Source organism: Hylobates moloch, unplaced genomic scaffold (genome assembly GCF_009828535.3).
Source record: "Hylobates moloch isolate HMO894 unplaced genomic scaffold, HMol_V3 SCAFFOLD_9, whole genome shotgun sequence".
Lineage (NCBI taxonomy): Eukaryota > Metazoa > Chordata > Mammalia > Primates > Hylobatidae > Hylobates > Hylobates moloch.
The window spans coordinates 79,197,781-79,212,893 of NW_026652284.1; the positions used below are offsets into that span (position 1 = coordinate 79,197,781).

General features: G+C 41.6%; 1 pseudogene; it reads right to left on the minus strand.

Moving 5' to 3' along the window:
- Window positions 1–4,815: 4,815 nt before the first annotated feature.
- Window positions 4,816–15,113, minus strand: part of LOC116813841 (RNA-binding protein 4B-like) — a 35,426-nt pseudogene continuing 25,128 nt past the window's right edge.

Below are 15,113 nucleotides of genomic sequence, written 5' to 3' on the forward strand. Positions count from 1 at the left end.
AACCCTGGGAGGTAGAAATTATTGAGTCTCTGAGATAGTAACCTTCCCATAGCCAGTTAACGTGTAGGAGGGAAGCCAAGATTCAAAGCCAGGTCTGAAGCTCCTTACTGCCTTTCCTATTCATCCTCTCTGAGACTTCATTTCCTCATTTATAGAATAGCTATAATAATACCTCCCTTAGAAAACTGTAGGGAGATTTCCATTTTGTTTTATTGTAAACATGCCTGGAACATAGTGATTGCTTAATAACTCTTGGCTAGTAATATAAATTTATACATGAAATACTGAAGTCGCAAAAGGGCCTGCTGGCCACAAACTGGTTTCCTCGATTTCCAGTCTGCTATTTATTTATTTATTTTTGAGACAAGGTCTCCCTCTGTCGCCCAGGCTGGAGTGCAGTGGTGCGATCTTGGCTCACTGCACCCTCCACCTCCCAGGTTCAAGTGATTCTCCTGCCTCAGCCTCCTGAGTAGCTGAGATTACAGGCGCCTGCCACCACACCCGGCTAATTTTTGTTTTTTTAGTAGAGACAGGGTTTCACCATGTTGGCCAGCCGGCTGATCTCAAACTCCTGACCTCAAGTGATCTGCCTGCCTCGGCTTCCCAAAGTGCTGAGATTACAGGCGTGAGCCACCATGCCCAGCCTCCAGTCTGCTTTTTAAAAACATTTTTTTAAGAAGTCTAATTTAACATTACCACAAGCACAAAATGTAGAATAATATGAAATCACCCCACATTCAGTCACACATATAGTTTCCCCTCCCCAGCTTTAGTGAGGTATAAGTGACAAAAATTGTGTATATTTACAGTATACAATGTGATATTTTGATATATGTATACATTACACATAGTTTTTTGTATATTTTCTCCTGCTGTTTTCCCATGTGTTTTTTTTTTTTAAGATTGTTATAGTTTTATATTCTTTTTTCTTTTTTTTTTTTTTTTTTACAGGGTCTTGCTCTGTCACCCAGGCTGGAGTGCAGTGGTGCAATCTTGGCTCACTGCAACCTCCCCCCACTGGGTTCAAGTAATTCTCCTGCCTCAGCCTCCCTGTGCTGGGATTACAGGTGCACGCCATGACACCAAGCTAATTTTTGTATTTTTAGTAGAGACAGGATTTCAGCATGTTGGCCAAGCTAGTCTCAAACTCCTGGCCTCAAGTGATCCGCCTGCCTCGGCTTCCTAAAGTGCTGGGATAACAGGCATGAGCCACCGCACCTGGCCTATAATTTTATATTATATTTTTTCACTTAGCATTATCATAAATATGAATATCATAAATAATATGAATACTATGCTACATCCTATTTATGCTTAGCATCTTTAATCACAAAATCAGTGAACCATTCTGGAATTTTTTTTCTCCTTTGGATGAGTTTGGGCCCTGTGTGAGAGAAATCTCAGCTCCACCACTTATCGCCACATGACTTTAGGAAAGTTCTTAACTCTCTAAGCCTCTGTTTACTTATTTGTAAAATAGGGATAATGATTCCTACATCAGAGGATTATTGTGAAGATTAAGTGAGGTAACACTTGTAAAGCCCCTATGCTTTTACTGTTCACAATAAGCTTTTATTAACTATAGCTATTCTTAACTAGAGGCTTCTCCTTCCCCCATCCAAACAGCATTACTTCACATTTTCTGTTAATCAATGGCTTTAGAGAAATATGCTTAGAGGTTACATTGGTTTAAGAGAGGGAGAGGTGAAAGGGGAGAGAAAAAGAGAGAGAAGAAAGCCTGGGAGCTGGAAGGCTCTGCTAGGCTCTCTGACTGCACACCACGCCTGCCTTAGCCCTTTTCTTGCAACTCTTGCAACCACAGGAGCAGCAGGGGTTCCAAGGCTGAAATTCCATTCTCCCGTAGCTCACAGGGCAGATCTGGTCACTGCTGGGATGTGTGGGCTGTGCCCACCTGCTCCCTCAGGCAGCCTCATTCCACACTGGCTCCCTTGGGATGACCGAAGCCTCTGTGGCCTGGGATAGAGGCAGCTGGGGAGGTCAGGGCAGCTTTCTGTGTTCTGTGGGAGCTTCTCGGTTGTCTGAAATCCTTAGCCTTCAAAGTAGAGCTGATCCCTACACAGAAATGTGAAACTACTGTGAGTCAAATAAATCATTAATAGGCAAGCTGGGAAAGAATGGGCAGTAAAGAAGACAAAGGGTCAATCCTAACCCTCCTCAGAAGGACGGACTTCACATGTGCCCTCTACTTCCTTACTCCATTGCCTGCAACACACAAGATGCTTTTTGCTGCCCCAGGAAGGCTCCAGAAACATTCCACACAATTGAGCACTCCCTGGTTCTGGAAACACTCTATTCTCTCGGCTGCCATGATGTCATCCTCTCCCGCGCTTTCTTCTGCTTTTCTGGATGTTCCGTCTCTCCCTCCTTTGTCTGCCATTTCTCCTTTACTTGACATCTAAATGTCAGAGCTCCTTAGGGGATGGCTCAAAGTTTTGTCCTCTTTATGAACTTTCCATCTCCCTAGATGACCTCATCCATTTCCATGATTTGAAATATCTAATCCTAAATTTTTATCTTCAGCTCAGACTTCTCTGAGCTCTAGAGCTATTTGTCCAATACCATAGATACACACATCTCCACTTAAATGTCTCTAAGATCTTTTGTAACTTAACATTTCCAAAACTCTTGATCTTAACACCCCAATACACATTCCCCCAAATTGTCCCTTCATTCAGTGCTACTCTCTTAGTAAATCTCAGCGATTCCCATCTGCTCAGTAGTTCAAGCATACCTGAGACCTAGAAGTCATCTTTGACTCATCCTCTTCCTTCACCACCCCATCCAGCTGATCACAAATCTCTCTCAATTCCTCCTCTACAATATTTTTTGTGTCTTCCCACTGTCACCGTCCTGGCCCAAGCCTTCTCTTCTGATAGCCAGCTAGCTAATCACCCTGAGCCCTCCATATGGAAACCAGAGATCATTTAAAAACATAGTAAATGGGGTCATGTCACTATCCTACACAAAAACACTTCAATGGCTTCCCATTGCACTTAATAATAGCCAATGTGTCAGGCACTTTGCAGAGATTATCATGCATAACACAGGTGCATTATCTTAGTCTTCACAACCCTGTGATTACCATCCTATTTCACAGATAAGGAAACTGAGGACTGGAGAAATTAATTTGCCCAAACTGACAACTAGAACAGTGTAGAGTTAAGATTTGAACTCAGTCAGTCTGACTCCAAAACCCAAGCCTCTCAATCACCACTATCCTGCCTTTCACTTAAGATGAAATCCAAATTCCCTAACATAACCTAAAAGACTCTGGCCTCCAACCCCTTTTTAGCACCATCTCCTTCTGCATCTCCATCTTTCAGTGTGTTCTAGCCATGTGGGTCTTCTTTCAGTGACTCTAATACCCTAAGGGGCCATGAAAATTATGTTTACTACAATTTCATTATAGCACAGGGAAATGGCTAGGATATGACATTGAATGCACTGAATGAAAACACATAATTGCTTCTATTACATATGCCTGAATATGAGCAACTTTGGCTATTATACAGTCCCAAGTTATCCTGATGAAAATATTTAAAAACAATTGGGTTTTTATGGGCAAGTGATAGAAAACTTAAATAAACTTTTAGCAATGGGGATGATATTTTTTTCTAATGAATCCCAGAAGAGAATGCTATTTTTAGTAGCCAAAACCCAGAAGAAAATGCTATTTTTTAGTATGTTTAACTGAAAAAGCTTATATTTCCACTTCAATTTAGGCAGTTCTTCTTCATCTTCTCCTTCTCCTTCTTCTTTTCTTTTTTTTTTTTAAGTGGGGCCTTGCTCTGTCACTCAGGCTGGAGTGCAGTGGCACAATAGCAGCCCAACTGCTGGGTTCAAGTGATCCTCTAGCCTCAGCCTTCCAAACACTGCATTACAGATGCGAACCACTGTGCCTGGCCTTAGGCAATTATTTTTGACAGAAGGCATGAAAACTAATGTTGCATTATAAAGTCCTCATCAAATATCTCATTCTTAAGCAAAGACCCCAAATCATAGTTTATAGATTTACTGCAGCTTTCATTCAAAATACGTTTTTTATCATCTGTCACACAAGAAAACCCTGATATCTTCCTATCAGCCTAAAGAAATAAGAAACACAATAGGACAGTGATTATACTTTTAAATATTAGGGAGTTTAGAGTCCCAGATATTCTATATGCAGACCACTATGCTCATGTTTATGTCTTTTTTTCTTAAGTGTTAGAAATGTTTATTTGTCAAAAAATTATTTAAAAATGGGAGGAGTGGAGTAAAACAAGGCTAAATTTCAGCTAATGCTGTACCACGATCACAGGTCAGCTATAAAAAAACAAACAACAACAAAACCCCCAATGGTCCTAGCAATTTCAGAAGATTAACTTCAATGTTAGAGTCCAGAACTAACAGAGAAGAGTAAAAGGCTGCTTGCCACTACATGGTCATTTTAAAGAGAAAGGAGATGCTGCAGGTAGGCAGGGAGAAGTATTCAACTCCTGGGGAAAGCAAGATAAGAGGGGTTCCACTTCACAGGAAAAAGGGGATGACAGCATAATCCTTACCCAGGGCTGTTCAGAGGCTGAGAATATAAGGAACAGAGTAAAAAAGGCTACAGAGACTAGTATCAGGAGGAAAGAAAAGTCAACTTAGAAGAATTAAATTAAGAAAGAAAACATAGTTGGTCACAAACTCCTTTTGTTTACTGAAACGTGAAGCAATGGAAACATCCTGGCAAAGGGGACTGCATGGAGCAAATTCTCATATATGCCCGCAGCCCAAGGGTTCAGTCCACAATTATTCTACCTCCAGTTTTTAAAAGGCTGAGTACCAGGCTCGGTCCACATACTGCTCCTGTTCATACCGGGCCATGTCATATAGAGAATTCTGTGTAGCTGCTGAAGCCTGAGATAACTCACTCTCTGGCCCATGACCGTAGCCCTCTCCAACTGTGGGGAGCATGGCTGCAGCATGACCCGGTAGGCTCCTGTCCGTTCCACAATAGGCTGGAGCAGCAGCCATAGCAGCTGAAGTGGCAGCAGCACGAGAACTTGGCAATAGGTGTCTGTCGCAGGGATTAGCAGAAGTAGAGTTGAGGTGGCTGGTCACAGTCGTACTTTGGACTTGAGGCAGATGGGACATGGTCTGCTCTGCCTAGTTATATGCAGAAGCTGCTGCTGCTGCTGCTACTGCCTCATAAGAGCAAACAGACCCAGTATCGCTTATAGTAGTCGAGTGCTGCACATGCATCGCTGTAATACCTGGATTCCCCATAGTCCATGGTGTAAGGCGTGTGAACTGCTCCATACTGTTCATTATACTGCTCAGTAAAGTCTGCCACACGACCCGTACGATCTACCGGGCACTCTTTGGACCAGTGACCTTCTTTCTTACACTGATAGCAGCCACACTGGTCTCCCATTCCAGGGGCATTCCGAAGCCGGGCTTGTGGACAACTGCACATGCATTATCTTGCCTTGAAACTCTGTGTTGTCAAGGCCCCTGATGGTCTCACTGCATCCTCTGACCACTCCACGTGTATGAAGTGTATGAAGACATAATCTTTCACGATGTCACATTCAATGACTGGACCATACTTCTCAAACTGGGCTCGAAGCTCTTGGTTGGTACAAGTGGGACTGATGTTACCCACGTGTAACTTGGTTGACGCTTTGCTCTTATTCTTGCTGGCTTCCACGTTGATGTTCACCCCATGAAGCTTGTAATGATGCAGGTTGTGTATGGTATCCTCAGCCGCCGTCTTCTGTTCTACGTGTACAAAGCCGTAGTTCTTAATGATGTCGTATTTCAGCACCTTCCCTACTGCTTGAAAAGAGAGCGGATCTCCTGCTCTGTGGCCTCCTGGGGCAGGTTTCCGATGAACAGCTTCACCACCCGGACAAGCACCTCCGGGTGGCCGCGGCGGAGGTAGTTCCTGCGTCAGAGAACCCTACAAAATCGTTTGTCTTGATAAAAGAAAAACTTCAGCCGAATAGCTTGCAGTGAGCCGAGATTGCGCCACTGCACTCCAGCCTGGGCGACAGAGCGAGACTCCGTCTCAAAAAAAAAAAAAAAATTTTTTTAAAGAGTTTAATTGAGCAACGAATGATTCACAAATCCGGAGCCAGAGTAGGTTCAGCGAATCCAGCGCAGCCACGTGGTGGAAGGAGATTTATGGACAGAAAAAGGAAAGCGATGTGCAGAAAATGGAAGTGAGGTACCGAAACAGCCAGATTGGTTACAGCTCAGCGGTTGCCTTATTTGAACACCGTTCGAAGAGTTGGCTACATATGATTGGTCAAAACTCAGAGATTGGCACACGTGTGGGTTACAGTCTGTTTACACCTCCACTTGTTATAGTTCATGATGCACGGAGAAACCTAGGCCAAAATTAAAATATGTAAGGAGGCAGCTTTAGGCTAAAATTGATTTAACAGTCTTAATAAGATCCCTGTCCAAAGGCTCACATTTCTATAGAAGCTACAGTTTTTCAGTTCCAAGGATAGGTAAAAACAGGGCAGCACCATGATCTATAAAATCTAGAGTTATGGCTCAGAGTTAGGGTCGTTTCTTGGTGACATTGTGATGGTTGAGTTGGTCTACAACAAATCTATGAGGGCAGAACTTGGAAGTGTTGGCTGCCTTCACAGCATGGAAGGCCTCAGCCCTGCGCAGCACAGCGTGGTTGTTCTCCTGCCCCGTGGTCAGATAGGACACACTTGTTCAGTAGTAGTTCTCGTGGTCTGCGGCACGACCGCCAGTGCTTCCAGATCCACTGCCTTCCAGGAATGCCACCGCAACAGAGGAGGGCAGTCAGGAACTTGGAGCCTGGGGCTGCACTCATCAGACAGCCAAGTCGTTTTGGCCACTGATGCAAAGATGAAATGTTTAACTATCTTCTTACAATATTTAACTTGGTAATGTAGTTTAAAATGCATATACAAAATTACAAGTATTAAAAAATGTTATTTTTAAAAATTGCCTTTTCCCACTCATACATTTCATGAAAACATTTTATTCAAACTTTTTAAAGGCATGTTTCATGTCAGTGTCTTCCATCATCTCTAAAGAGATGTTCTCTACCAATTTTCCTGACCACCTCATCTTCACTTCTATCCAAACTATTTGCCACATAGTACTTTTTTCTTGAAAACAAAAAATTTATTACAGGCTGGGTGTGGTGGCTCACGCCTGTAATCCCAGCATTTTGGGAGACTAAGGAGGGAGGATCCGTTGAGATTAGGAGTTCAAGACCAGCCTGAGCAACACAGGGATAACCCCATCTCTACCAAAAAAAAAAAAAAAATTAGCCAGCCATGGTGGTATGCATCTGTAGTCCCAGCTACTCCAGAGGCTGAGGTGAGATAATTGCTTGAGCCCAGGATTTGGAGGCTACAGTGAGCCATGATTGTGCCACTGCACTCCAGCCTGGGTGACAGAGCAAGATCCTGTCTCAAAAGCAACCAAAAAACAAAATTTATTACAGAAAATTTCAAACACAAATTGAAGTATATAGAAATCTCAAAAAAGGTCAGGCGCAGTGGCTTATGGCTGTAATCACAGCACTTTGGGAGGCTAAGGCTGGCGGGTCACAAGTTCAGGAGATCAAGACCATTCTAGCTAACACGGTGAAACCCTGTCTTTACTAAAAATACAAAAAAAATTAGCCAGGAATGGTGGCACCACCTGTAGTCCCAGCTACTCAGGAGGCTGAGGCAGGAGAATCCCTTGAACCTGGGAGGCGGAAGTTACAGTGAGCCGAGATTGCGCCACTGCACTCCAGCCTGGGTGACAGGGCAAGACTCCATCTCAAAACAAACAAACAAACAAACAAATAACCTCAACAACTATCAACTCATGGCCAATGTTTTGTTCATAATCCTCCATGCCATCCTTCCTGAATTGTTTTTAAGCAAATCCCAGACATCTTATCATTTCAACCCAAAAATATTTCAATATGTATCCCTAAGAGAAAGCTCTTTTTGAGAAATATAACTGCAATAGCATTATAGTACCTAAAAATTAATAATGTCTTCACATCATTAAACATGTAGCAAGTGTTCAGATTTCCCCATTTGTGTCATAAACTTGTTTAAATCAGGATCCAGACTAGGTCCATCCATACCTTGCGTTTAGTTGATATGTTTTTTATCTTTTAATCTCTGGGTGTCCTCCTTCTTCTGGCTCTTTTTTCCTTGCATGTAATTCATGTGTTGATCGGCCCTTTAGAGTTTCCCACATCTGGAATTTTGCTGACTGCATTCCTGTGGTGTCTCATAACATGTTCGTCTACTCCCCTTTATCTCCTGGGAAATAGTAGGTGGCTCTAGAGACTTTATCACATTCACATTCTATTTATTGGCAAGAATATTTCTTAGCACTTTCATCAAGAGGCTAATTGGTTGGTTGTTTTTCTTTTGGTGTTATTATAGCCATTAATCATCACTGCCTAGATTCACTATTTCAGAAAAGGTGCAAAATGGTGATACTCTGATTCTATCATTTCTTCTTCATTTATTAGCTAGAATACTTCTCTAAGGAAAAATGTTCTTTTATCAACTTTTGATTATCCTAAGGTGCAGTCTTCAGGAAAGGCAAGATAAATGTGTGATTCCTTTCTTTATTAGTTTTCAGAATAATGAGTTGGTTTCCTAACATCCATCAAGAGTGACCTAATGTCTAGGTATTACTTAGTTTTCTTTTTGGGTGGGCGTGATGGCTCATGCCTGTAATCCCAACACTTCAGGAGGCCAAAGTGGGAGGATCAATTGAGCCCGGGAGTTCGAGGCTCCAGTGAGCTATCATTACACCATTGCACTCCATCCTGGGCAACAGACCAAGACCTTGTCTCAAAACAAAAATGGCCGGGCATGGTGGTTCACGCCTGTAGTCCCAGCACTTTGGGAGGCTGAGGCGGGCGGATCACCTGTGGTCAGTTCAAGACCAGACTGGCCAACATGGTGAAACCCTGTCTCTACTAAAAACACAAAAATTAGCCAGGGGTGGTGGCAGGCACCTGTAATCCCAGCTACTCAGGAGGTTGAGGCAGGAGAACCCCTTGAACCCGAGAGGTGGAAGTTGCAGTGAGCCGAGATAATGCCATTGCACTCCAGCCTGGGGGACAAGAGAGAGACTTCGTCTCAAAAAAAAAAAAAAAAAACAAGGCTGGGAGAGGTGGCTCATGTCTGTTATCCCAGCACTTTGGGAGGCCGAAGTGGGCAGATCACTTGAGGTCAGGAGTTCAAGACCAGCCTGGCCAACATGGTGAAACCCTGTCTCTACTAAAAATACAAAAATTAGCCAGGCATGGTGGTGCGTGCCTATAATCCCAGCTATTCAGGTCAGGTGGCTGAGGCAGGAGAATTGCTTGAACCCAGGAAATGGATGCTTCAGTGAGCTGAGATCACACCACTGCACTCTAGCCTGGGCAACAGAGTGAGACTCTGTCTCAAACAATAACAAAAAGAAAAACTTAGTTTTGTTTTATCTTATTTGTGATATACTACTTTTTATTTTATATAGGCTCCTCACCCTGGAATTTTTATTATAAGCTACAACCAACCAGTTATAAACTATTAGGATATTTGACCTTTTCTTCAGTGGATAATCATATTTTATCAACAGATGTTGAATTTTTGAGATAGAATTCACATACCACGCAACTCACAAATGTAAAGTGTACAATCCAATGTTTTTTAGTATATTCACAGATATATGTAACCATCACCACAGTCAGCTTTAAAATATTTTCATCACTTCAAAAAGAAATCTCCGTAACCTTTAACTACCACCTCCTTATCTACCCATCCCCTCCCCCAGGCCCAAGTAACCTATGATCTAATTTCTGATCTATAGAGTTCCCTGTTCTGGACTTTTATACGAATTGAATCATATATTATGTGGTCCTTTGTGACTGGCTTCTTTCACTTGGCATGATATATTCAAGGGTTATCCATGTTGTAGCGTATATCAGTACTTCATTTCTTTCTATAGCCAAATAATATTCCACTGTATAAATATACAACGTCTTGTTTATCCATTCATCAGTTGATAAACATTTGGGTTGTTTCCAGCTTTTGGCTATTATGAATAAATTTGCTATAAACGTTCATGTACCTATTTGTATGTGGACATACGTTTTCATTTTGCTTGGGCATATACCTGGAGTAGAATATGGTAATACTATGTTTAATCATTTGAGGAACTGCCAGACTTTTTTTCAAAGCAGCTGCACCATTTTACATTCCCACTAGCAGTGTATGAGAATTCTGATTTCTCCACATCCTCACCAACATTCGTGGTTATCTGACTTTTTGTTTCCAGCCAACCTAGTGGGTATGAAGTAGTATCTTATTGTAGTTTTGATTTGTCCTTCTGTGACTTATAATGCTAAGCATCTCTTCATGTGTTTATTGGTCTCTTGTATAGCTTTCTTGGAGAAATGTCTATTCAGATCCTTTGCCCATTTTTAAGTGGATCATTTGTCTTTTTTGTTGACTTGTAGGATATATAATTTTTCTCATTTGCCACATAAGTATGTATTAATATAACCACTTATACTTTTTAAAGTAATTTTTTAAAACTTACTTTATAAATGTAACCAGCACTTAAAGTAGTGTAGTAATAACCTCAGGATTAATTATTGACTCCATATTAAGTTTTTTAGTAACTTTTAAATATTCCAGCAGATGACCTCAATAAACGTGAAGAACTAACATTGGCTGAAGTTTTTTTCAAACTAACATGTCTTCCTTAAACAATAAGTTGTTATTCAAAACAAAATATTGAGAAGAAACCCTCTATAGTATGATCAGCTTTGTAAGGACTTGAACATATGGTGACTCTTTTCTGAGGAATATTTTTACGAAAATCGTGTCTTTTATTGGATATATGTGGTACATTACATAATTTACAACTGCGTTTTAAAATAAAGCCCATGTAGCGTGCGTTACTGGATGACATTAGTCCCTGTGCATTACTGCTGGGTTGTAGGAGATTGCAGTGTTAAATGACATCACACAGGAAGTGTTTAACACAGTCTACGACCTGCCTGTGAGAATATCCTTCTTCAACTTAGACTCCAGAGGAAATGAGTCTTTCCACTGAAAGGTGTTAAACACGTCCCTCCCACGGTTACAGTGCTCAAGAGAAAACTGACTGGGCAGAGAGATTACAACCCCAAGGAGAGCATAGGTGAATAACCCACTCCAGCGAGCTTAGTGGTCAGCCATTGCACTTAGCAAGGGAAACAGAGCTGACACATCACATGGCTTCTGGTGAGGTCCATACATAGCAAGGCAGCAGGCCACAAGCAGTTTTGTGGACTGCTGGAAGAAACACATGCTGGAAAAAGGTTACCACTAGTTCTTTATGAGGAAGAACTAGGGTCTGGAGTCAGATGTCACTGTTCATTTTTTGTAGTTTGTTGCATGTAATCTTGTAAGCAAACCCTAGTTCTTTTCACAATGAGCAGATTGGTCATTCTCAACAAATTATTGTCTTCCTCAAGTTCTAAATTTAAAAAGCTCTTTATGTATAGATAAATTAGGTAGACCACAACTAATTGTTAAGTCAAGATTCTGTTTTTGCCGTGATCAATAATATATCAGCAGCCTCCCTTACAAAATTACTAATGCAGCCACAAGGATGTGTTACTCATATAAATATTGTTTTTACTTATTTATTTATTTTGGAGAGAGGGTCTTGCTCTGTTACCCAGGCTGTAGTGCAGTGGCATGATATTGGCTCACTGCAACCTCTGCCCCCAGATTCAAGTGATTCTTGTGCCTCAGCCTCCCAAGTAGCTGGTATCACAGGCACACGCCACCATGCCTGGCTAATTTCTGTATTTTTAGTAGAGACGGGGTTTCACCGTGTTGGCCAGGCTGGTCTCGAACTCCTGGCCTCAAGTGATCTACCTGCCTTGGCCTCCCACAGTGCTGGGATTACAGGCATGAGCCACCATGTACACCACAGAAAATATTCTTAATGGAAATACACCAAAACAGTGGTTTTAGTATATTTTGAATGGGGGCCTTATAATAATTTATCCTACTTTTTTTCTATTTTTCTAATTGTACATAATGGGAATTTTTTAAAAAATGAAAACTAATAAAATAAAAAATAAACAAAGCTTATTCCTAAATGATTCAAATTTGTTACAGTTTCCATAGTAGTGCTTTCTACCCTTGAAATATTGACCAAAATATATTACTTCCAGTGCAAATAATTAGGTTATAGAAAAACATTAAGAATTTGTCTATACAACATTATATGTGTTGAGGTTTTACAGAACTAAGCCCCTTTTCCTCACCTGAGTTTAAGACCAACTGAGAGATAGACACAAGAGTCAGACAGTTGAAGATCAAAACTTTATCTTGGGCCGGGCACCGTGGCTCATACTTGTAATTCCAGAACTTTGGGAGGCAGAGGCAGGCGGATCACATGAGGTCAGGAGTTCAAGACGAGCCTGATCAACATGGCAAAACCTTGTCTCTACTAAAAATACAAAAATTATCCCGATGTGGTGGCACACACCTGTAATCCCAGCTACTCAGAGGCTGAGGCAGGAGAATTGCTTGATCCCTGGAGGAGGAGGTGGCAGTGAGCCGAGATCGTGCCACTGCACTCCAGCCTGGGTGACAGAGTGAGACTGCATCTCAACAACAACAACAACAACAAATGAAAGAAAAAAACTTTATCTTGATCACTGGTAAAGCTGGATTGGAGAACATGGTTTTAAATCAGTGGCTTACATTTTGCCCCAAATTAAACTTGTCTGCTTGGTCACAGGAAGAGTTGGAAAGCCACAGGCTCTCTTCACAGTGATGGAACATGCCCCATTAACAACACTATGCAGAGAACAGACTAAAAAACATACTCTCTGCAGGCAGCCAAGCTAACAGGGAAGTGGAGTCCAAGAGGCTGAGTCACGCATGCCCAGTCCTTATGCCCAAACACCAGAGGTAGCGGGGGTAAAGAGAGACCAGGGATGTTACTTTAAGAAAAGAAGTCTTCCATACAGAACTATAAGACCAAGGGAAATGAATAATCCTAACCCACCTGAAACAATAATAAATGGTAAAAACTTCAGCCGGGTAACTAGGGCCATATGATCCTAAGAAATAGTTTTGACTGGTTGTGGGTTTTTTTTGTGTGTGTGACAAAGTCTCACTTGTTGTGGTTTGTTTGTTTGTTTGGGACAGAGTCTCACTCTGTCCCCTAGGCTGGAGTGCAGTGGCATGATCTCGCCTCATGCAGCCTCCACCTCCTGGGTTCAAGCAATTCTTGTGCCTCAGCCTCCCGAATAGCTGGGATTACAGGCGTGAGCCACCACATACAGCCCGTTTTGGCTATTTTTGAAACTAAATTGATTTTAAAAATTAGGGGTTCACATAAATGGCAAAAAAAAAATCATTAAGCAGAGGAACCTGTTGTATTTTGAAAAACAAATAAGAGCTTTCTTTTTTTTTAAAATGTGCAATAATATTTTCACTTGATTTATGCTTCTTTCAAATTCCACAAATTAAAAATGACTTGCAAATTAAAACAAAAATTAGAAAAACATTGTCATGTCTAACAGAATTCTCTCTCCCTTCTCTAAACACTACTTAGCCAGAAACAGAGAAATAAAAACTTCTCTAAAAGAGGGTAGAGGAGCTGTTGTTTGTTTTTTAAAAGTTAACTCAGTGTGCAAAGCTGGTAAGGAAAGCCCATCCTCTTAGCTGGAGTTGCATAATCTTCAAAGAAGAGTCCCTGGAGAGTCATAACCAGAAATGTTGGTTCAACACACACACTTGCTGTGCAAGACTCCTGGCCTTCATCCAGACTCCTTGGGACAAGGTGTCCACATGCGCCTGAATGCCGCCAAGGAGATGCCAGGTAAGAAGATTTTCACATAGGTATTTCAGTATACAAACTTGTTGCAGCACATTTGCCCACTCAGGTATTAAACTAAATCCCTTTCCACACTGCAATGTGACTGAACCTGAGGAAAATAATCTTCTACACCAGGCACAAATGAATATTTCTGCTTAGGAGCAACCAGAAGTCCAGGAGTGAGAACAGAGTTCTCCAAGGCAATTGCCTCTGTCAGCCACAGGCTGAGATACCTGGGATCTCTCTTTACTGAGAGACCTTGAGACCCTTAAGCCTCTTTTGGCCTCTATTTTCTCATCTCAAAAACACAGAGGCTGGATTTATCAGCTGGGAACTGCCTTAAGATCCTATGATACTTTAGTTTGTTTCTATCCAAACATTCTTATGGTAATCCAATAAATTAAGGTGAAATTTATTGCAGTGATTGATTATTCAGTTAAAGCCAATTCAAAAAAAAAAACCCGACTTTATCACTATGCAATAAGTCCATGTAACAAATCTGCACTTGTACTGCCTAAATCTATAAAGATAAAAAATATATTAAAAAAAAAAAACAGCCAGGCGTGGTGGCTTACACCTGTAACCACAACACTGTGGGAGGTGAGGCAGGCAGATCCCTTGAGGAGTTTGAAACCAGCCTAGGCAACATGGCAATACCTCGTCTCTACAAAAAATACAAAAATTAGAGGCTAAGGTGGGAGGATCGCTCACTTGAGCCTAGGAGGTTGAGGCTGCTGTGAGTTGTGATTGTGCCATTGCCTTCCAGCTTAGGCAACACAGCAAGACCCTGTCTTAAAAAAAAAAAATGAAAAAACCTGTAAGCTACACTTGTGTGCAAGCACATGCCTACACACACACACTTTGCTCTTAAAATAAGGGGCTTGATATTATTTCAGTTGTTTGTTCACACAGGCCCAAATTGCTCAACACTGGGTTTCATGTTGCAGCTATTGACATGTTAATTGTACTGGATTGTTTTCCGTCCCCTCAACTGTCTTCGTCTCTCTTTAAGCAGAATGGATTTCTAAACATGGGTCCTCAAAACAGGATGGCGGAGCCAGCCCCACATGCTTGGGGGCATGTAAGAGCTAAACGTGCTGATACGCTGAATATGTGCCTGAAAGATGGATATGACACAAGGACAATAAACAGTGGTTGATTGAAGGAAAAATTCCTGAAAAATTGAAGACAAATACATCTTTCACTAAACAGAATCACATTTTATGTGTTGTAGG